General features: G+C 44.2%; 1 protein-coding gene across 1 annotated transcript in view; it reads right to left on the reverse strand.

The window, feature by feature from the left end:
* LOC126191558 (retinol-binding protein pinta-like) overlaps positions 1-21,851 on the reverse strand; it is a 101,543-nt gene extending 79,692 nt beyond the window's left edge. The window contains exon 1 of the mRNA XM_049932471.1: positions 21,745-21,851. The gene's annotated coding sequence lies outside the window, so the exon portion shown is untranslated. The remainder of the gene's footprint in view (positions 1-21,744) is intronic.
* Positions 21,852-22,820: the final 969 nt, after the last annotated feature.

Below are 22,820 nucleotides of genomic sequence, written 5' to 3' on the forward strand. Positions count from 1 at the left end.
TCTTCTTCTTTGTAAGAATAAACCTACATTAAAATTAGTGTCGTTGACTTCTGCATCTTCAGTGTAAATTTTCACTACTTTAGAAGTCTGATGCTACGAATTTGTCGATGTTTACACTTACATGTACATGCTGCTTTTGTACATAACGTAGAGGACGGAAACCGGCCACAGAAGCTCACTGGCAGACTTAGGAGCTTGTCTGTCAATTAGCATTACTAAAAAAATGGGCCCAGACATTGAACCTTTAGTGAAAACTAAAGTTAGTAATATTCATCGACAATCTGTGTTTTCATGTTTTAACGTTTAAATAAAATGGTAACGAAATTTGAGTTTGCCGATTTAAATTTCGTACTAAAACGGCAGTCATCATAAGGCTGCAACAGTCGTAAGAAATACCTTGTTCGCCGACGTCTGTGGCCGAGTGGTTTTAGGCACTTCAGTCAGGAACAGAGTTGCTGCTACGGTCGCAGGTTCGAATCCTGCATCGGGTATGGATATGTGTGATGTCCTTAGGTTAGTTAGGATTAAGTACTTCTAAGTCTAGGGGACTGATAACATCACATGTTATGATGGTAGATGGTGGGCTGAATCTAAACATTGAGTACTTCCATTGCAGAGTGTGTATTTATAGCAACGCGATCGAGTTCTTTTTCACCACAAATCGCATTTGGTGAGACCCACGTAGTTTCTCTAGGAAGTATTTTCGAAGAATGTAAATTTCAGTACTGTTTTATGCTGTCAGCACAGGCTTAAAAGTGTTTCTTTTTTGCATTCTTTCTTTCACGTGTAGGGAATTTTCCTACTATTGATCAGCGCTGACATTCTTTGCCAATTTGTGCATTAAAGTCACCAAGCAGTAATACTTTGTTTTTAGATGGAATGTTATGTTACTTACCTTTAGTAGTACGTTTGAAGACGTATACAGTGCATTAGGTTGTACAATTATTATCTTAAATCAGATCGCGGTGTTGACATTTTGCTAGTACATTCAAATTCATACAATGAGATTAGGATGAAACGTACAGTAAATAACTTAATGACAGTAAATAATGACATCAGATAACTTTATTACAACACGTGTTCAAAATGTTGGCCATTAGTAGTATTACATGCTGTGAAATGATTGGACGTGACAATATTGCACGCCGAATTTCAACTGAGTTGATAGCAGACCAAGCTTGTGTAATATGATTTTTCATGTCTTCCCCAGTGACTGGAATTTAATTGAAAACATGTCTTAATTTACCTCACAAGTAAAAATACACAGGCGTTAGATCTGGCGTACAAGGAGGTTATTATGTGTTGCCAGAGCGATGAATCCAACTTTACACATCAGTTGCTCATAAACTCTCTAATCCTCGGTAGGAAGTCCCATAGTGTTTAGAGCCATTAGAACGATTTGAGATACCTTGTTTCTCACTTAACTGGCCATCTCTCTTTGCATCATCAAAATACAGGGCTATTACAAATGATTGAAGCGATTTGATAAATTCACTGTAGCTCCATTCATTGACATATGGTCACGACACACTACAGATACGTAGAAAAACTCATAAAGTTTTGTTCGGCTGAAGCCGCACTTCAGGTTTCTGCCGCCAGAGAGCTCGAGAGCGCAGTGAGACAAAATGGCGACAGGAGCCGAGAAAGCATATGTCGTGCTTGAAATGCACTCACATCAGTCAGTCATAACAGTGCAACGACACTTCAGGACGAAGTTCAACAAAGATCCACCAACTGCTAACTCCAGCAATTCGCAATTCACCAAAAGTTAACGTGTTTTGTGCAATCTCACGGTTTAAAGTTTACAGCCCCTTTTTCTTCTGCGAAAAATATGTTACAGGACACGTGTATCTGGACATGCTGGAATATTGGCTCATGCCACAACTGGAGACCGACAGCGTCGACTTCATCTTTCAACAGGATGGTGCTGCACCGCACTTCCATCATGATTTTCGGCATTTCTTAAACAGGAGATTGGAAAACCGATGGATCGGTCGTGGTGGAGATCATGATCAGCAGTTCATGTCATGGCCTCCACGCTCTCCCGACTTAACCCCATGCGATTTCTTTCTGTGGGGTTATGTGAAAGATTGAGTGTTTATACCTCCTCTACCAAGAAACGTGCCAGAACTGCGAGCTCGCATCAACGATGCTTTCGAACTCATTGATGGGGACATGCTGCGCCGAGAATGGGAGGAACTCGATTATCGGCTTGATGTCTGCCGAGTCACTAAAGGGGCACATATCGAACATTTGTGAATGCCTAAAAAAACTTTTTGAGTTTTTGTATGTGTGTGCAAAGCATTGTGAAAATATCTCAAATAATAAAGTTATTGTAGAGCTGGGAAAACGCTTCAATCATTTGTAATAACCCTGTATTAAAAGAAATGTTGAATTTCATTGCCATTTCTCTTTACACTGAATTTCATTGCAAGCTGTCATTAATAAAACAGACTTAAAAATGAATTTGCCCCTAAACGCGTTAATGAGTCCCCTGGAAGCGGTACAGGTTGCTCGCCGCTGTGATGTTAGCGACAGCCAGCTCGAACGAGCAGTTGTGCGGAACTGCTCGACTTCTTAGTGTGCCTGTACCTGCGGAAAGCCGGTTAGCCCGACAAGAGCCAGGGGCTGCGTGGAAGTGTCACTGCGTGCGAATGTCAACCTGTGCAAGTGTTCCATCCCCGCGCTCGCATATCAGCAGTTTTTTATGATGTGTGATGAATGAGTAAGTAAGCAACTGCCCGTGCAGTAACGTCAAGTGCCCTCATTTTTCCGCCCTGTTTCGGTAAATGTGCGGTTACACTTTTGCGCCTTGTGGCTGATCACTGTGCAGGCTGTAAAAAATTTGGAAATTTGTGGTGAGTTCTATGGGACCAGACTGCTGAGGTCATCGGTCCCTAGACTTACACACTATTTAATCTAACTTAAACTAACTTACGCTATGGACAACACACACACATTCGCAATCGAATTTCCGACGGCGGAGCCGCGGGAACCGTAGCAAGTTGTCTCAGACCGCACGACTAACCTGCGCGGTGTGCAGGCTGTAGCTCGCCCCACACGAAGTAGTGAATAGAATCGAGTCGCACGCACACGCTTACGAAAAGGCATGCACGTACGCGGGCGGCCCTATTTGCTCTTGGGGCAGGCACAGTGGCTCAGCGACAAGGGGCAAGCCGCCCACGAGTGAACGCACCTTCAGCACAGCTCGTGACGTGCAGACCGCTCCCCAGCCGCCTCGATGCACGTCGTCGTGGTACGTGCGTGGAGGGGCGTCGGCAGGAGCAGGCGTGCATGCATCTTGCAGTTTAAGCAGCTATGGATTACGACACGCGTACATTATGCAATAGATTTAGGAGTTTTGTTTATGTTCACTGATGCAAAAAAGATCTTAACTCTCTTCAGGGTCGATGCCTTTTAGGGAAAAAAAAGTAACCTTCGTTTTTCCTCAAGGTTCAAGCTATCTTCACTCCAAATTCCATCGATATCGGTTCACCTTTAAAGTCGTGAAAATGTAACGGACTGTTACTTTTTGTGCATTTCCAGTATTACGAGAAGTATGGAAGTGTGAACTCAACACCTTGAGATTTGTATTAGTATCCTATTCATTACGTTGAATCATATTTTGTAGAACATATCAACCGGTAAAGGCATTTTCACAAATGCGATAAGGTTCAAACGGAAATAGCTTTTTCAAAGAACAATAATTTTTCAATACTTCACTTTATATTTTGCAAATCAATAAATATACACTCTTTCTAAGGTACCCTACGTTCTTCCTCAAGCTTCAGACTATTTTCATACCAGATTTGACGGAAATCGGTTTAGCTATTTAGTCGTGAAAATTTAAGAGTTAGGAGTTAGTTTCCAGTTCATATGAGGGTTGGAACTTTAATAGCGGCAACTATTTATTTACAGCTTGTACAAAATACATAGCTGTTTCAAAGTTTTACTGACCTTCAGAGTAGTCACCAGCATTGTGTATAACCCGTTGGTAGCGGCCAGCCGCAGTGACCGAGCGGTTCTAGGCGCTACATTCTGGAACCGCGCGACCGCTACGGCCGCAGGTTCGAATCCTGCCTCGGGCATGTTTGTGTGTGCTGTCCTTAGGTTTAAGTAGTTCTAAGTTCTAGTGGACAAATGACCTCAGAAGTTAAGTCCCATAGTGCTCAGAGCCACTTCGAACCGTTGCTAGCGATGTGGAAGTAGTCGGATACTCTTAGCAGTTCCAGTTGTGTTGAAAATTCGAGCGGCGCTGTCTGTTGACCGACGAATTTGTAGCAGTTCTGAAGCGAATGCCGTGAAGTGTTTCCTTCAGTTTATAAATCGAGTTGTACTCACGAGGTTTTAAGTCAGAGGAGTGCAGTAGGTGGTATAGCAAGTAGCAGCCCCATCAGTCAAAGAAATCAGTACGTGCTTAAGCATTGTCCTGCAAAATGATGGTCAGGTCCTGCAGAAAGTGTCATCACTTCTGCCTCTAAGATGATCGTAGCTTGTCATCCAAAAATGAACAGCACAGATACATCGGTAGCAACGGGTTATAGACAATGCTGGTGACTACTTTGAAGGTCTGTAAAACTTTGAAACACGTATCTATTTTGTACGAACTGTAAATAAATAGTTGCCATTATTAAAATCCAACCCCCGTAATATTAGTATGGATTATTTCCTAAATTTCCGGAAGCTAATTCAGAAATTCTGTTACAACTGAAATTGTGGCCTAAGATATGTCTGGCTTGGTATCAGAAGGTAACACGAGCAGGAGCGGCAGCGCCGTCCCTGAGTGTAGTGAGAGGGGCTGCAGCGCGACCTGCTCCACTTGTTTCGGGCGCGGCGCGGGTCCTGCGCTGTGAGTCAAGGACGGATCGAATTCGCGTGGTGTTATTCAACCTTAACCTGATAAACCGAGCACCACGACTGTGGTCTGAAACGGTTTCAGACCACGACTGTGGTCTGAAACTGTTTCCAACACTCCCCTTGACAGAAGCCAAGTTGTACCATCATCTCCGCCTCAAACAAATCAACAGTTAAAATACGAGAGACGTTCAGTATCTAATGCAACACTCTTTTTTCTGAAAGCAGGTTTGTTTCATACAGGGCTCCAGTACATCAAATTGACATTGTTCCCCACTGTTTTGGCTATAAACCCCATTCTTCAATATAACCTCATTACAGTGCGACAGCCTTACACCACCTTTATGATAGGGCCTGCATGCCAGCGTTCTACCACTCCAATCGCCGACGGCGGACCCAACGTCTTGCTACATCAACAACCCTCCAATCATCCACGTACCGCTTCCCGTGGAGTCCATCCTTCATTGAGCCAAGGAGACGGAAGTCTCAAGATGCGAGGTCCGGGTTGTAGAGTGGACGAGGAAGAACAGTCCAGCGAAGTTTTCGTGAGCTCCTATGTCGTTCGCAGACTTGTGTGGGGTTTGCATTGTCATGGAATAGGAGAAGTACGTCTGCATTCCCGTGGCAACGAAAACGCCGAAGTCGTTTCTTCAGTCTCCTAAAGGTAACACAACACGCTTCAGAGTTGATCGCTGCACCATGATGGAAGACACCGAACAGAACAACTCCTTCAGAGTCCCATCACCTTCTAGGCTGAGGGTGCGCCTTTGAACTTTGACCCACGATGAGGCCCGTTTCAAACTCTGTCATCTGCTGATAAGGCTGTCGCATACGAATACGTGGCAATTCCGTGTCAGTCGGAGTTATCACTCATCTGGCGTTATTCAAGCCCGTTATACGCTGAAAGCCAAAGAGACTGGTACATCTGCCTAATATTGTGTAGGGCCACAGCGAGCACGCAGAAGTGTTGCAACACGACGTAGACGGACTCGACTAATGTCTGATGTACTGCTGGAGGCAACTGACACCATTAATTCCGCACGGCTGTCCATAAACCCGCGAGGACGCAGAAGTGCCGCAATGGACTGGACTGACGTCTGAAGCAACGCAGGAAGGAATTGACACCTTGAATCCTGCAAGGCTGTCCATAAATTCGCAAGAGCACGAGGAAGTGAAGACGTCTTCTGAATAGCACGTTGCAAGGCACTCAAGATATGTTCAATAACATTCATGTCTGGGGACTTTGGTGGCCAGTGGAAGAGTGTTCCTGGAGATACTCTGTAGCTATTCTGGACGTGTTGGATATCGCACTGTACTACTGGAATTGACCAAGTCCGTCGAAATGCACAATGGACATGAATGGCTATAGCTTATCAAACAGGATCTTACGTACGCGTCACTTGCCAGCGTCGTATCTACACCTATTAGGGGTCCCATATCAATCCAACTCCAAACGCCCCACACCATTACAGAGCCTCCACCAGCTTGAACAGTCCCGTAAAACTTTGTGTCGAGCAGTCATCAAGGGTACACGAGTGGGCGTTCGGCTCCGAAAGCCCCTATCGGTGACGTTTCGTTGAATGGTCCGCACGCTGACGCTAGATGATAGCCCAGTACTAAAATATGCATGAATTTGCGAAAGGGTCACACTTCTGTCACGCTGAACGATTCTCTTCAGTCGTCATTGGTCCCGTTCTTGTAGGATGTTTTTCCGGTCATTGCGATGCCGGAGATTTACTGTTTTATCGGATTCCTGATATTCACACTCGTGAAATGGTCTTACGGGAAAATCACGACTTCATCGCTACCTCGGAGATGCTGTGTCTCATCGCTCGTGCTCTGACTATAACACCACTTAAATCTTGATTACCAGCCGTTGTAACAGCAATAACTGATCTAACAACTGCGCCAGACACTTGTCGCCTTATACAGGTTTTTCCGACCGTAGCACCATATTCTCCCTGTTTACATATCTCTGTATTTGAATACGCACGTCTATACCAGTTTCTTTGGCGCTTCAGGGTATATCCTGACACGAAAAATAGTCATGCAGTGTCGTCAGCGTTCAACATGACAGAGGGAATTGCAACTCTGCTCATTTATATATCCGTCGATGGTGTGTATCTGTACAGAGTTAAAGTGACATACGGCAATTTCTTCTGGATGGTACGTCACTACATGTAGTCTGTTTTGACAACAGATACATGTCCAATCCGACACGTAATTGATTTTGTGACAGTTTTACATATGCTTGTCATTTTCCTGTAAATTATGCATAATAAATACTCTTTCCCAATTTCAATTGCAAAAGGTAGTCACACATTTTTGGTAGTACCAACTGCAGGACAAAAACCACAAACCAAATGAAATAGCTATTAGTTTAAGTGATGTGAGGAATTAGTCTGATTATGTGGACGTCATATAATGATGTGTTACGATCTTGTGCTGGTCTGGTAGGTCCCTGTTTCGTATAACGACAGTAAATGGTCAAGGTACACCCGCTTTTTCCCGGCAGGATTCAGTTGTAAAGGTAACAAAATATCAGTTTGCAAGTATTGATGGGAGAAGACCGCCAAGTTTGTAAAATTATTTTATTAATGACTTCTCGAAATATTTGTTTCACGTAAACGTAATATCCCAGCCTCCAGAGCTCGTGAGCCGGTAAATGCACCGCACAGATAGCTAATGAATATGTCTCAGAGGCATGGAATCCACAATCAATCACTGTACTGCAGAACCAAGAAAATAATGAAATTTAGACATTTGCATGGGCTCTGTCTGAAATAACAGTCGTCACACTCCCATTCGTTTTTTTATTTTTAGTTTATTTTTAATTTTTTTTTTTTTTTTTTTTACCCACTGCGATAGCAGCTCATGAAGCGACCAGCAAACTACACGTGTGAATTCGATATCATATGAGTGCGAATAGTATCGTTTATATTGATTGGTAACATAGTTTTTACAATAGGGAGCGTATAGAGAGCCATAAAAATCGACAATAACTAAACAAAATGACATCACATTTGTCTTTTTTTAGTTTCCTAATGTTCCTGGGAAGTATGAAACCTACATTATAGGACAGTTATTTACGATTCTCTTATAATATACTGGTATTTACCGAAGACCTCGTCTTGCTTTAAGAAAAAAAGTATTGCTGGTGAACACCAGAGACAACCTGACCTTTTGGAGAAAGACGTCATATATCCACCAAACAACGCGAATTTTGTTCGCTACATCCATATTATGTTATGTCCCTAATAAGCCACGACAACTGTACTAAAGGGAAAGCTACACATATGTCATACTAAAACGTCAATACGAATACAACTATTTCCCATTAAGAAAGAAACTATTTCCACAGCTTTTGCTACATCTGAGCAACAAACGGCAAGAACCTTCAACACATTCACTTCTGGTTTTCTACGAATAAATACTCGTGTATTAGGAAATCGAATGAAGTGGAAGAATGGGTGAATTATTAGACGCTATAAAAAAATTTCACGTGTTAAGCAAAGCGCCAGTCATCATAAGAACAGACGACAACACAAATATATGCTTTCATGCACGAATATGTGATTATATTCAGCGGAGCAAGCTGCAATTATATTTGAAAGTAATTCTTCATTAATAAATTGTAGCTTATGTCACTGAACCAGTGAGATTCGTCTGTTTCTACATTTATTTCACTATCACTATTGTCTGTTGTGAATTTAATAATGTATGAAATGCAAAAATATAACAAATATTTCGTTGATTAATTAGAACAATAATTAAAAACAAAAATTATCCTTTCGATGCATGTGACTGTCTGTTCTCTCACTGCTTGTAGCATTAGTCTAGTCCAGCTGTCAACGTAAAATCTTTCCCATCAGTGTGTCGCGACTGTATGTATTAGACTACGAGACGTAATGCCCTTACTGCCATTGAAAGAATATACAAGTCGTTGTTAATTCAGTAGCCAGTCATCACCTTTACAAAATGAGCTAAGGCGAAAGTGAGATTATTCTATTTTCAGTCAATGTGCACATTGTGTATTATTTTTATTGCTATGTGAAGCTGAGACAATTACTCACTCTTTCTTGTGTGTTTAGCACTCTTTGATATTTTTCGGCGCCCGGAGCGGCGAGAAATAGTTGAAAACAATGAGACGCGAATTCCAGGGTCCCACTTACGATACTCACACTGGTTAATTAAAGTTCCAATATTTTCTTTTTTTTTATTTTGGGCCCCTTATAGCGATGGTTGAACCGAGACCAACTATAAAAACTTAATTTTTTTCAGAAATTTACAGCTTGAGATTCAGTCATTATTATTTTCATAAACGGAGCCGCCACATGTTTCAGTCAGTGACGTAAAGTTTATAACCAGAAATTAGTATAACAGCCTTAAAAACACATACAGACTGATCGAAACATTTTTTCTGACTGCAGTATGGCATATGCACAAGGTAGGGTCTGAAAGCACACGCATAATCTTCACTTCGAGACCAGGGTTCTTCGTCCAGGCGCTCTAGGAACCACTGGACGCTCAGCTCCACCGTTAACGATGTTACAGTGTGTGTTGGAAAGGACTTCCTCTGTGTTTTCCTCGTGGCGGTCACTGACACAACTATCCGCCTACAGACGTTGGAGACCAGTCTTTGCCTTTTCCTTGAAGCCCCTGGTACCAACAACAGGCCCATTGCGCCGCCCACAGTAGTACAAAAACACGTCGCCGTCATTCTGGGCGCCAATAGAGTCTTATGGAGTAGTGACGCTGTGTGTGTGAACCTGGCCAACAGTGTTTACGTAACGGTATTGCGGCGATGAGGTAATTTGATGCAGACTTTTTTTCACGGTTTTGACTAGGTCATCAGTATTGGTTATTAGCCTTTTCCCCGCTGCTTCGTCCGCATACGCATTCGACAGATATATTAAACATACCTCCTTAACCCTCTCTGTGTTCATTGCTTCCTCCCTCTGTCTCTCCACTTCATCCACCCACCTCTGTCTATCTCCTCATACCCGAACTCTCTGTCTCTTCAGCTCTTCCTCCTCTCTAATTGTCCATTTCCTCCACACCCTCCCGCTGACTATATCTCACTCCTCCTGGCCTCTGACTACATCCTCCTCTCCATTTCTCTTTCCATATCTGCCTCTCCCTCTTCCTTTTCCACCCACCCTCTGTCCCTATACACCTTCCATCTATCTAACGCAGCTCCACCTCTCTCTCTGTCCATTTCCTTCTCCTCCTCACTGTGTCACTTTCACAGCTATGCTCATCAGATTATGCAGCCCTGCAGCTGGCCGATACTACTTCCACAACACACCTGTGATGCAGGGTTGGGCAGGGTTGGCTCGATATCAGAGGCTTGAAAATCGTTTATTTGCCCCTGATGTACTGGCTGCCATGGAAAGGAAGTCAATTAAGCAAGCTGATACTGTGGTGTCACCGCCAGACACCACACTTGCTAGGTGGTAGCTTTAAATCGGCCGCGGTCCATTAGTACATGTCGGACCCGCGTGTCGCCACTGTCAGTAATTGCAGACCGAGCGCCACCACACGGCAGGTCTAGAGAGACGTACTAGGACTCGTCCCAGTTGTACGACGACGTTGCTAGCGACTACACTGACGAAGCCTTTCTCTCATTTGCCGAGAGATAGTTAGAATAGCCTTCAGCTAAGTTCATGGCTACGACCTAGCAAGGCGCCATTAACCATTTCTGGAGAGTCTCACTTGTATCATCAAGAATGCTGTATACAAATGATGGAGTAAAGTTCAGTATTTCAGCAGCTACGTACTTTTCTTTATAGCATTCATTAAGTATCCTGTTCCAGACTTCACGCCAGTCGGCGTGAGTTGACGCGTGCCCTTTCGGTTTCCTCGCCTTGTGTCTAGACTGTCTTGTCTAGACACAACAGATACTATTCCAACACAACTCACCTTGCTTGCAGGGCAGTGTACATGTTGGGGCCCAGAAAACTGTTTCTTGCCACTGACATATGAGCTGCCTTGCAAAGCACGTTAATTTGGCTGGCCAATACTGTTCTTACACAATATGCCAGTCGTGCGGGCCAGCCTACACACCAGGGGCTGAAGAAACGAGTTTTTGCCCGTATCTCTGGTCTTATTGCGGTTAGGAGGTCATAAGCCCCACAGTGCAGCCAAATTTGCGTGAATGCATGAAATCAACCCGAGGGCTATGGATGAGAGCCCACGTATACACGCTGCTTTATACATATAACAGATTGCTAGAATGATGCAAGTGGCAAGTGGCGGTAGCAGTCAGCGCTGGCCAGGGCGATGCTGTCACTGCTGGAGTGCAGCTTACTTTCTTCTTTTACTGTTCTTGTTAACACAAATCGATGAAACGAATGGCGCAGTAGAGTAACATGGGACAGCTCTATCGAAAGAGCATGTAAAATTCCGCTTTAAATGCCATTTTGCCTGTAACTGGTAACGACCGGCGGTTTCCATCGACTCTGGGCATCGCATGAAAGGCATATTTGTGCTGACTCTATCTTCACCTTACAAAAAAGAAATTGCAAATATCTGGCAAAACACCTGCGGACCATACGAGAGGGACCCTGTGTATACAGGGCGTAACAGTTATAAGTGCAGATATTTCTGTTGGTGACTGATGACGGTGTATCGCACAACATTACATCAGTATTACGTCAACTACAGACTAACAATTACAGCTATTAGAACTCTTATTTTTAGGCTGGCTAGTACAGAGAAGCAATAAACTTTCATTTTCCCCACGACAGTGGGTCAGATATTGACGTGTGGGCGTGTGAACACAATACGGGAAGTCTGTACTGCCAGGCGTCATTCACTTCCCGGCCCACTTACGGCCATGCATAAAACATCAGATCGTATAATTTATGTGTTTGTGGGAAGATTGTTCGACGCAGCGAAGAAACAACCAAGACACTGATGTGTATAGATATGAAGGTGCCACATGTTGACTGAAGCGCCAAAGAAACTGCTCTAGGCATGCGTGCTCAAATACAGAGATATGTAACCAGGCAGAATATGGAGCTGCTGTCAGCAATGCCTATAAAAGATAACAAGTGTCTGGTGGAGTTGTTAGATCGTTTACCCCTGCTGCAATGGCAGGTTGTCAAAATTTAAGTGAGTTTGAACGTGATGTTATAGTCGGAGTTGCCGCGCGGTTTGGGGCGTTATGTCACAGAGTGCGCGGCCCCTCCTGCCGGAGGTTCGAGTACTCCCTCGGGCATGGTTCTGTGTTTGTTCATAGCATAAGTTAAGTTAGTTTAAGTAGTGTCTAAGTATAGGGATCGAAGACCTCAGCAGTTTGGTCACTTAGGAATCCACACAAACATACAGTCGGCGTATGAGCGATGGGACACAGCGTCTTTGAGGTAGTGATGAAGTGGGGATTTTTCCAGTACGACAATTTCACGAGAGTACTTTGAATATCAGGTATCCGGTAAAACAACAAATCTACGACATCGCTGCGGTCGGATAAAGATCGTGCAAAAACGGAACCAATGCGACTGAAGAGAATCGTTCAACGTGACAGAAGTGCAAGCTTTCCGCACATCGATGTGGATTTCAATGCTGATCCAACAACAAATGTCAGCGTGCGAACCATTAAACGAAACATGTGCAGATACGGACACAACGTCATGAATCCATCGACCCAGTATGTAGCAGGGGACTGTTGAAGCTAGTGGAGTCTCTGTAATGGTATGGGGCCTGTGCAGTTGAAGTAACGTGGGACCCCTGATACGTCTAGATATGACTCTGGCAGGTGAAACATACGTAAGCATCCTGTATGATCACCTGCATTCATTTATACCCACCGTGCATTCCGACGGACTTGGTCAATTCAGCAGAACAATGCGACATCCCACACGTCCAGAATTGCTACTGAGTGGCTCCAGGAACACTCTTCTTAGGTTAAACTCCCCAGACATGATCAATATTGAGCACATCTGGAATGCCTTGCAACGTGCTGTTCAGAAGAGATCTCCAATCCCTCGTACCCTTACGGATTTAGGGACATCCCTGCAAAATTCATGGTGTCACTTCCTTCCAGCGCTATTTCAAACATTAGTCGAGTCCATGCCACGTCGTTTTGCGACACTTCTGCGTGCTCGCGTGGGCCCTACACGATATTAGGCAGGTGTACCAGTTTCTTTGGATTTTCAGTGTAAAAATATCTGCTCTTATACCCCTTGCACCTTGTATATCAGGCTGATGACTGCCAGTATGGCAAGGTCAGAATCTAGGTACAATGGTTTGAGTAACACGGAAATGAATTCATATTGCTGTTTTGGCCGCCAAATTCACCTTGTCTGTACCCAACTGGGAAATATCTGGCACACCACTGGGTGCCAGCTCTATTCCTTCAAAGTCCTGGTCAATAACTTAGGGCAACTGCGTGATCTTCCGCTTTGTACCTCCCGATGAATTGTCCAATCCATGCTACGCAGAATCGCTGTTGTACTGCGTTCCCAAGATGGACAATATGCTACTAAGCGGGCGGTCGTACTGTTTTGCCTCCTCGGTGTATCTACACAGCGGTGCAGATGCCGACAGAATGCACTGGCTGACTTGTTTTGAAACAAACTTGTTCCATTCAGTTATGGAACTTGCTATTTACAGCGGTAATGCCCACTTGACTGTTCGTATTCAAGTATGCATTCAGCACTGCTCGGTTCTCTCTCACGTTTGTTTTCCTGGCAGTGCTAGTTGTACGTTGAAAATGGTACACAGCAGTATGGGTAAGTTTACTAATGCATAGTTGTTCGATATACAGGGTGAACCAGAACTGCACCGACAAACTTTCAGAGATAGTAGTAGAGACCAAAAAAGTAAAAAAAAATGTCTAGTAGACATTGCCGGCCGCTGTGACCGAGCGACTCTAGGCGCTTTAGTCCGGAACCACGCTGCTACGGCGGTCGCAGGATCGAATCCTTCCTCCGGCATATATGTGTGTGATGTCCTTAAGTTAGTTAGGTTTAAGTAGTTCTAAGTCTATGGGACTGATGACCTCAGATGTTAAGTCACATACTGCTTGGAGCCATTTGATTTTTTCTAGTAAACATTGGCACTAAAATGCATGCCTTAAGAGCTAAAAGCACTTTTTCATCTTCTTGCTGTGAAACACAGCTCTTCTACTGCAAGGTCTTTGCTTTCCATATTTTGTAAGGAGGTAGTATTGACCAAAACAAGAAAAAAATGTCTATCAAAAATGGATTTTAAAATGCATACCGTAAGAACTCTTAGCACTTGTTCAGTAGAAGAGACGTGTTTCGTAATAGCGAAGATTTGTTCATAGCTCTTTAGGTATATAATTTACAGCCAATGTTTACTACACTTTGTTCTTGTTTTGGTCCAAAGTACCGCCTTAAAAAGATTTGTCAGTTGAGATCCATTTTTCTTTTTCTTTTTTTTCCATTTTAATTTGTTGGCTTTCAGTTCGTGCCCATTCAACCATCCCATTAATGGAAAGACGATATGACATTGCATTGGAGATGAGTTTCTTGCCTTTACGACAGTGTAACGTAAGGACTACCCAGTCCTCGACCGCAGAAAATCTCCTACCCGGCTGGGAACAGAACACTGACTCGTTTGGATTTTTTGTTCATCCTGCATATCTTGCGTACGGATTCACAGAGTGTAATGGGAGACACAACGATGCTATGCTGAGCTGATCCCGGAGCGACGGCAACCACACGCGTTTAGTGTGAGGACTGTTGCATTTCTCTCTGTTTTGTGTTCTACGTATTGGTGATTGCACATTACAAGCCTATCCATTGTTGTCAAGATATTTTCACAAATACAGATATAAATGGATTAACAATCCGAGTAAATTATAATTACGTTATCACTCTGCAACAAACAGCCGGAGACCATAGGTCCCTTATACAAATGTGCAAAAGCCATCGTGCAGTGATATGCACATATACAGATGGCGGTAGTATCGCGTACTCAAGGTATAAAAGGGCAGCTCTTTGGCGGACCTGTCACTTTTACTCAGGTGATTCGTGTGAAAAGGTTACTGGCTTTGATTATGGTTGCACGTCGGAAATTAACAGATTTTAACGCAGAATAGTAGTTGGAGCCAAAGACAGGGAACATTCTGTTCTGGAAACCGTTAGAGAATTCAATATTGCGAGATGCACAATGTCAAGGGTATAGCGAAAATACCAAATTTGAGACATTACGTCTCACCATGGCCAACACAGTGGCCGACAGCCTTCACTTAACGACTGAGAGCAGCGGCGTTGCGTATTTGTTAGTGCTAACAGACAAGCAACACGAAATAACCACAGAAATAATTGTGGGACGTACTACGAAGTTATTTATTAATACAATGCGGCTAAATTTGGCGTTAATGGGCTATGGCGGCAGACGATCGACGCGAGGGTCTTTGCTAATACACTCCTGGAAATGGAAAAAAGAACGCATTGATACCGGTGTGTCAGACCCACCATACTTGCTCCGGACACTGCGAGAGGGCTGTACAAGCAATGATCTCACGCACGGCACAGCGGACACACCAGGAACCGCGGTGTTGGCCGTCGAATGGCGCTAGCTGCGCAGCATTTGTGCACCGCCGCCGTCAGTGTCAGCCAGTTTGCCGTGGCATACGGAGCTCCATCGCAGTCTTTAACACTGGTAGCATGCCGCGACAGCGTGGACGTGAACCGTATGTGCAGTTGACGGACTTTGAGCGAGGGCGTATAGTGGGCATGCGGGAGGCCGGGTGGACGTACCGCCGAATTGCTCAACACGTGGGGCGTGAGGTCTCCACAGTACATCGATGTTGTCGCCAGTGGTCAGCGGAAGGTGCACGTCCCCGTCGACCTGGGACCGGACCGCAGCGACGCACGGATGCACGCCAAGACCGTAGGATCCTACGCAGTGCCGTAGGGGACCGCACCGCCACTTCCCAGCAAATTAGGGACACTGTTGCTCCTGGGGTATCGGCGAGGACCATTCGCAACCGTCTCCATGAAGCTGGGCTACGGTCCCGCACACCGTTAGGCCGTCGTCCGCTCACGCCCCAACATCGTGCAGCCCGCCTCCAGTGGTGTCGCGACAGGCGTGAATGGAGGGACGAATGGAGACGTGTCGTCTTCAGCGATGAGAGTCGCTTCTGCCTTGGTGCCAATGATGGTCGTATGCGTGTTTGGCGCCGTGCAGGTGAGCGCCACAATCAGGACTGCATACGACCGAGGCACACAGGGCCAACACCCGGCATCATGGTGTGGGGAGCGATCTCCTACACTGGCCGTACACCACTGGTGATCGTCGAGGGGACACTGAATAGTGCACGGTACATCCAAACCGTCATCGAACCCATCGTTCTACCATTCCTAGACCGGCAAGGGAACTTGCTGTTCCAACAGGACAGTGCACGTCCGCATGTATCCCGTGCCACCCAACGTGCTCTAGAAGGTGTAAGTCAACTACCCTGGCCAGCAAGATCTCCGGATCTGTCCCCCATTGAGCATGTTTGGGACTGGATGAAGCGTCGTCTCACGCGGTCTGCACGTCCAGCACGAACGCTGGTCAAACTGAGGCGCCAGGTGGAAATGGCATGGCAAGCCGTTCCACAGGACTACATCCAGCATCTCTACGATCGTCTCCATGGGAGAATAGCAGCCTGCATTGCTGCGAAAGGTGGATATACACTGTACTAGTGCCGACATTGTGCATGCTCTGTTGCCTGTGTCTATGTGCCTGTGGTTCTGTCAGTGTGATCATGTGATGTATCTGACCCCAGGAATGTGTCAATAAAGTTTCCCCTTCCTGGGACAATGAATTCACGGTGTTCTTATTTCAGTTTCCAGGAGTGTAGCACGACATCGCCTGCAGTGCCTCTCCTAGGCTTATGACCCAGTCGATTTGACCTTAGACGACTGGAAAACCCTCGCCTAGTCAAATGAGCCCCGATTTCAGTTGATAAGAGCTGATGATAGGTTTCGAATGTGGCGCAGAGTCCACGAAGCCATGGACGCTAGTTCTCAACAAGACACTGTGCAACTGGCGGCGGCTCCATTATGGTGTAGGCTGTGTTTACAGGGATCATTGGCTGGAAATGGTTATGTTCGACTGCTTGTAAACCATTATCAGCCATTCACGAACGTCATGTTCTCAAACATCGATGGAATTTTTGTTTATGACAATTTGCCATGTCACTGGGCGACAATTGTTCGCTATTGATTTTAAGAACATCCTGGAGAATCCGAGCGAATGATTTGGCCACCCAGATCGCCCCACATGAATCCCGTCGAACATTTGTGGGACATAATGGAGAGGGCAGTTCGTGCACAAAATCCTCCACTCACAACACTTTCGCAATTATGGACGGCTATAGAGGCAGCGTGGCTCAGTATTTCTGCAGCGGACTTCCAACGACTCGAGTCCATGCCACGTCGAGTTGTAGCACCACTCCGGGCAAAGGAGTGTGTGATTAGGAAGCATCCCTGAATAACATCTAGAATGTTTTAGGCGGACTTTGAACTCGTCTTTATAAATACCTGCTGAGTTAGAGTTAGCATAGGAAAAGTATTGCATTTCAGACATACAGTATAATCTGCAGTCCCATCAATAGTTTAACGATAAAATTGTAGTATACAAACTGCCTCGTACATATTAAAGCGGAATGTATGTTGTAAAGTAAAAGTTGAAATGTGAATCGTCCGTAGTTGCAACTATAAAACTGCTTGATTTTTTCACTAGACGCGTTTCTCTTTGTTGAGGTAAATCATCGTCAGTAGTCTGTAATTAAGTTATTTGCTTTTACATTGAAAAACAGTTCGTTAAGAATAAATATATTTGTATTTACGTTTCGGTTGATTTCTCGCTTACATCGGGAAATGCCGTCTGCTAGCACATCGTTGTTTTTCTGCGATAGACACAGATGATTTTGATCAAATTTTTAGATTTTCTGCAGCACTATGCATTTCTTTTGTTTTTCACCGCAAACTTATATGCACACCACTGTAATTTGTCTGTTTTAGTACTTAAGATATTTGTTGTGGTATGTGTTTTTTAGTGTTGCCAACATAACCTTTCCACTACTTTCTCTTTGATTTCAACATTTAAAAAAATTAGATTGTTGTATGTGTGTAGATCTATTTAATTATGTTTCTGTGTATTTATGTACTGTGTAAGAGTAGAGATGGAGTAATGATGGAGGGTTTCTTTTTTGTAAGGGAGGAGAAACCATGATGAGTGGACATAAGCATATAACAGTATGAAGTATGGTGGTGTGTGAGTTACAGGAGAAGGTGAGGAGCGAGAAGTGAGTTGAAACTGTGAGTGGATTCCAATATTTATTTGGTCATTCATGCAGAATAATTGATGAAATTACATGAAAAAGGAAAGAGTCTTTTTCATCTTTCACCCCCTACCACTCTCCCACAACCCCACCCCTTCACCTCACTCATAGTTTCAAGTCACTTCTCGCTCCTCACCTTCTCCTGTAACTCACATTTTATCATGCTGTTATATACTTACATCCACTCATTACGGTTTCTCCCTCCCCTACAGAAAAAACCTCCATCGTTGTTCCATCTCCACTCTTACACAGTACATAAATATACAGAAACATAATTAAATAGAATCACACACATACAATAATCTAATTTTAATAGAAGTTTGTACGTCAAAGACAAAGTAGTGTAATGGTTATGTTGGCAACACTACAAAACACAAACTATACCTGAAGTACTATAACAAACAGAAACAGTGGTGTGCATAAAAGTTTGTTGTGAAAAACATAAGAAATGCATAGTCCAGCACAACATTTGAAAATTAGACCGACATTTTCGGTGTCTAACGCAGAAAAATAAGGATGTGCTAGCAGACGGCATTTCCCGATGCAAGCGAGAAATCAACCGAAAATCACCGTAAGTAGAAATCAGTTTATTCATAACGAACTCTTTTCCGATCTGAAAGCAAATCAAAATGTATGTAACTTAATTACAGACCACTGACGATGCTTTACCTCAATAAAGCGAAACACGTCTGGTGAAAAAAATCACGCAGTTTCGTAGCTGCAACGACAGAACAAAAATACCCTCAAGATATATCAGTTACATCGGCGTGCCAGTACTTACAGGTAAACACCGGGGTGAAGGAAAACCAAGCAAACGTACGTATAGTCGGACAACTGTATAGACTTCGCTAATGCTTAACCCCACTCGTTACACATATTCACTGTAGCTTTTTTCTCTTTGTGCCTTTGCACTATACCTACAGATTACGCCTGAGTTGAATGAGGGAGCAATAACAGAATATGAAGTCACAAGGTGAGATGGGGCAATCACGACAGAGAGATGCTGCTAGCTAGCATAAAAAACACTTGAAGTTTCGCCAACAGGAAACTGCTTGCATTATAGTTGGGTGCTGTAGTAAAAACTAGAAAGGATTATCATCTTGTCTGCGCACAAAATTAATCTTCAAATATATTCCAGACTAGCAGCATGAGGCTATCAGTACTGCACTTCTATGACGTGATTAGACCTTCATTTTACAGTTAATTTTGGATAAACGCTTGACATACTAAGGAGACAAGAATCAATTGGTGCATCGTCACCAGTGAAGACCCAACGAAGAGGTTGCGTCAACCGAGGCTGGTAAGATGTGTGAGGTTAAGCTCGCCCATCTAAGAGCAAATCAGATTGTATTTAGAAGTTAGGTATGTCTAATTCGTCTTGTGGAACATTAATAGCATGTATTCTTCACTTAGAAAAAGATAAAGCACTGAATTTTTACTGATAGATGGTGTGAACTTGATAGAGGTATATATCGTTATGTACAAGTCCGTTTGCTATTTTCTCTGACAGAATATGTTTCTAATAATCATTGTAAACTACCAACTTCATTATTCAGATGACATATAATAATAGCGCGTTTGACCGTAATTGCCGGTCGCGGTGGCCGAGAAGTTCTAGGCGCTTGAGTCCGGAACCGCGCCACTGCTACGGTCGCAAGTTCGAATCCTGCCTCGGGCATGGATGTGTGTGATGTCCTTAGGTTAGTTAGGTTTAGGTAATTCTAAGTTCTATGGGACTGATGACCTCAGATGTTAAGGCCCATAGTGCTCAGAGCCATTTGAACCATTTTGACCGTCATTCTACGCAACCCCTCTCAAGACTACGTCTTACATCTTAGCTGGGACAACGACATCGCATGAAGACGCGATGTTGTAACTTTACTGGCAAGATACAACCAGGCCTCGTGTGCGCTGTGCTACTGCAGGACAAACACAGAAAAGGAAATAACGGACTTCTTCTGTAACCATTTATTAGCAGCACACTGGGGATAATGTACTATGATTTCGCTAAAGTACTTCAGATCCATATTAAGCTTCATGATGTAGCTAACATAACGAAGATGGAACTCCGCCAGTGACATGCAACTTGTGGGTGCCACATATAAATTATACCACGTGCAACATTCATTTCCGTGTGATACGTCACATCCCTTCAAGGTGAACTATCGAAAGAAAGGAAAAACCATCACACCCATAAACTTATCCCACACTGTAGAGAACTGTGCTGTTAAGCCACGGACTGAACACGTAAATCAGCAAGTCACCAAAAGAGGAAAGTAACAATTGGCTCCACTCATATTGTCTCACAAAACATGACTGTATTACGAAACACTGTTGTATCTCTTGGTTTGTTTGGACGACGTATTGAGTAAAAATTTGAAATTAAGATTTCTAGTAGTATTTAGGAGGTTGGCAGTACCCACTAGACCATACTAAAGTATAAAAATGGTTAAAAAACACTTAAAAATTCTGAATCGAAACTGCGAGAGAATGATGATATTGAATACAAATTTGGTCGCGGCAAGAGGTAGAACATGCAAGATTAAAAGACAAAAGTAATTGAGGCATTGGCAGGAAAAAGGGCACATGGGCTTTTGTGCATTTTTTCCTGTCATTGGTTAAAATAATCCGCCTATAAACTCTGTAATTTCTGATGCAATCAATTAACTGTAGAGAAGAGAACAGCAGATTGATGAAATCATTGTATTGCTGATTACTGCTGCTTGCCGGCCGGTGCGGCCGAGCGGTTCTAGGCGCTTCAGTCTGGAACCGCGCGACCGCTGCGGTCGCAGGTTCGAATCCTGCCTCGGGCATGGATGTGTGTGATGTCTTTAGGTTAGTTAGGTTTAAGTAGTTCTAAGTTCTGGGGAACTGATGCCCTCAGGTGTTAAGTCCCATAGTGCTCAGAGCCATTTACTGCTGCTTAACGAGGTAAGTAACGTACAAGTAACTTCAAATTTGATGTTTTGTTGTCATAAACGAAGTGATAAAATCGGTGTCGGAGTATGTTACATCAGCTCGTGTAACTTTCTAGGATATTCGTGACAAAGTGACAAATGCCCTACAGCACAACAGGTCTGTCCAGTGTGGTTGAACAAAACCGATAAGGAGAGAGTACTGGATTAAGGAACATGTAAAATCAGCAACAATAAAGGCAAATAATATGTTAGTGCTTCCATTAAGGTAATACTAGCTAACGCGTTCGAATTTGGAAAGGGATGTTGCCAGAAGGACTGTAACAAGAAGGAATATTTAAATGAAGAATACCAAGAAGAATTTTCCAAAAAGTTTTGGTTAAGCGGGTCTGGACTGCTTATTCAAAATACTATGTACTCACTCCCCTTTTGAAGTCTGTAACGAGAATTTGCGAACAGCCTGTATATATCGTGATAAATTTCCAACATTTCTAATCTACAGTCGAAAAAAAATTGCGGCCTTGGAAGTCCACTCTAGAAATGTGCTCACTGGAAAAATATTTTAAAAATTACAAATAAAATGGCGTCGTTCGGTGTAGTCGCACAGGTGGTACTGTGCACTACGAGTGGTGCGACACACTGGAACACACGCTAGCAGCGGCCGCCTACCTGCCAGTGAGTCCCGGGGCGGCGTGACGGCGTTTGTGTGGCGTGCAGCAGGCGGATTGGTGCGGCGCTGCTAAATAGCGCCCGGGCCCGCGGCGGGATTGGACAAGGCGGCCAAGGCCCTGCTGCTGCGATAGCCGCGCAGCCGCCGGCGCGCCACCGGTTTCCTCCTCCCCCCCCCCCCTCCGAGCCCTGACGCCGTGCTTGGGGTAGAAAGCGATTTTCCCGGTGATAATAGCGGTCGTCCTTACCGAGTGCACCGGATGAGTACAATGAGAACAACCTAGCCTTACACCTACACAGTTCGCCACATGCTACTCCAACGAAAGTGCAACCGCCTCACCCAACTCCAACTTCTGTGGCGCAACAATGCAACGTCATACATGATGAGGCAGCTGCACTGCCGGGACAGCTAAAATGTAGTAAGCGGTAATGTACTTTTCTTTCATCACTGTGGCCGAGCGGTTCTGGGCGCTTCAGTCTGGAACCGCGCGACCGCTACGGTCGCAGGTTCGAATCCTGCCTCGTGCATGGATGTGTATGATCTCCTTAGGTTAGTTAGGCTTAAGTAGTTCTCCGTTCTAGGGGACTGATGACCTCAGATGTTAAGTCCCATAGTGCTCAGAGCCATTGGAACGATTTTTTTTTCTTTCATCATTTTGCCGGTGGTGACAGCGAGAAACGGTTTAACTGAAGGTTTGCCTGATGCGGCAGATACACCGCAATAACAGCAAAAATGTAGTAAGTGGTAATCTGTTTTCTTTCTTCATGCCGCGGCGGTAACAGCGTGAAATGGTTTGCTAGACATTAGATATACACAACAGGTCATTAAAATTGCTACACCAAGACGAAATGCAGATGATAAACGGGTATTCATTGGACAAATATATTATACTAGAACTGACATATGATTACATTACGCAGTTTGGGCTCATAGACCCTGAGAAATCAGTCACCAGAACAACCACCTCTGGCAATAATAACGCCCTTGATACACATGGGCATTAAGTCTTCATACAGATGTTGGATGGCGTGTACAGGTACACGCAGCTTCAACACGATACCACAGTTCATCAAGA

Source organism: Schistocerca cancellata, chromosome 6, assembly GCF_023864275.1.
Source record: "Schistocerca cancellata isolate TAMUIC-IGC-003103 chromosome 6, iqSchCanc2.1, whole genome shotgun sequence".
Classification (NCBI taxonomy): domain Eukaryota; kingdom Metazoa; phylum Arthropoda; class Insecta; order Orthoptera; family Acrididae; genus Schistocerca; species Schistocerca cancellata.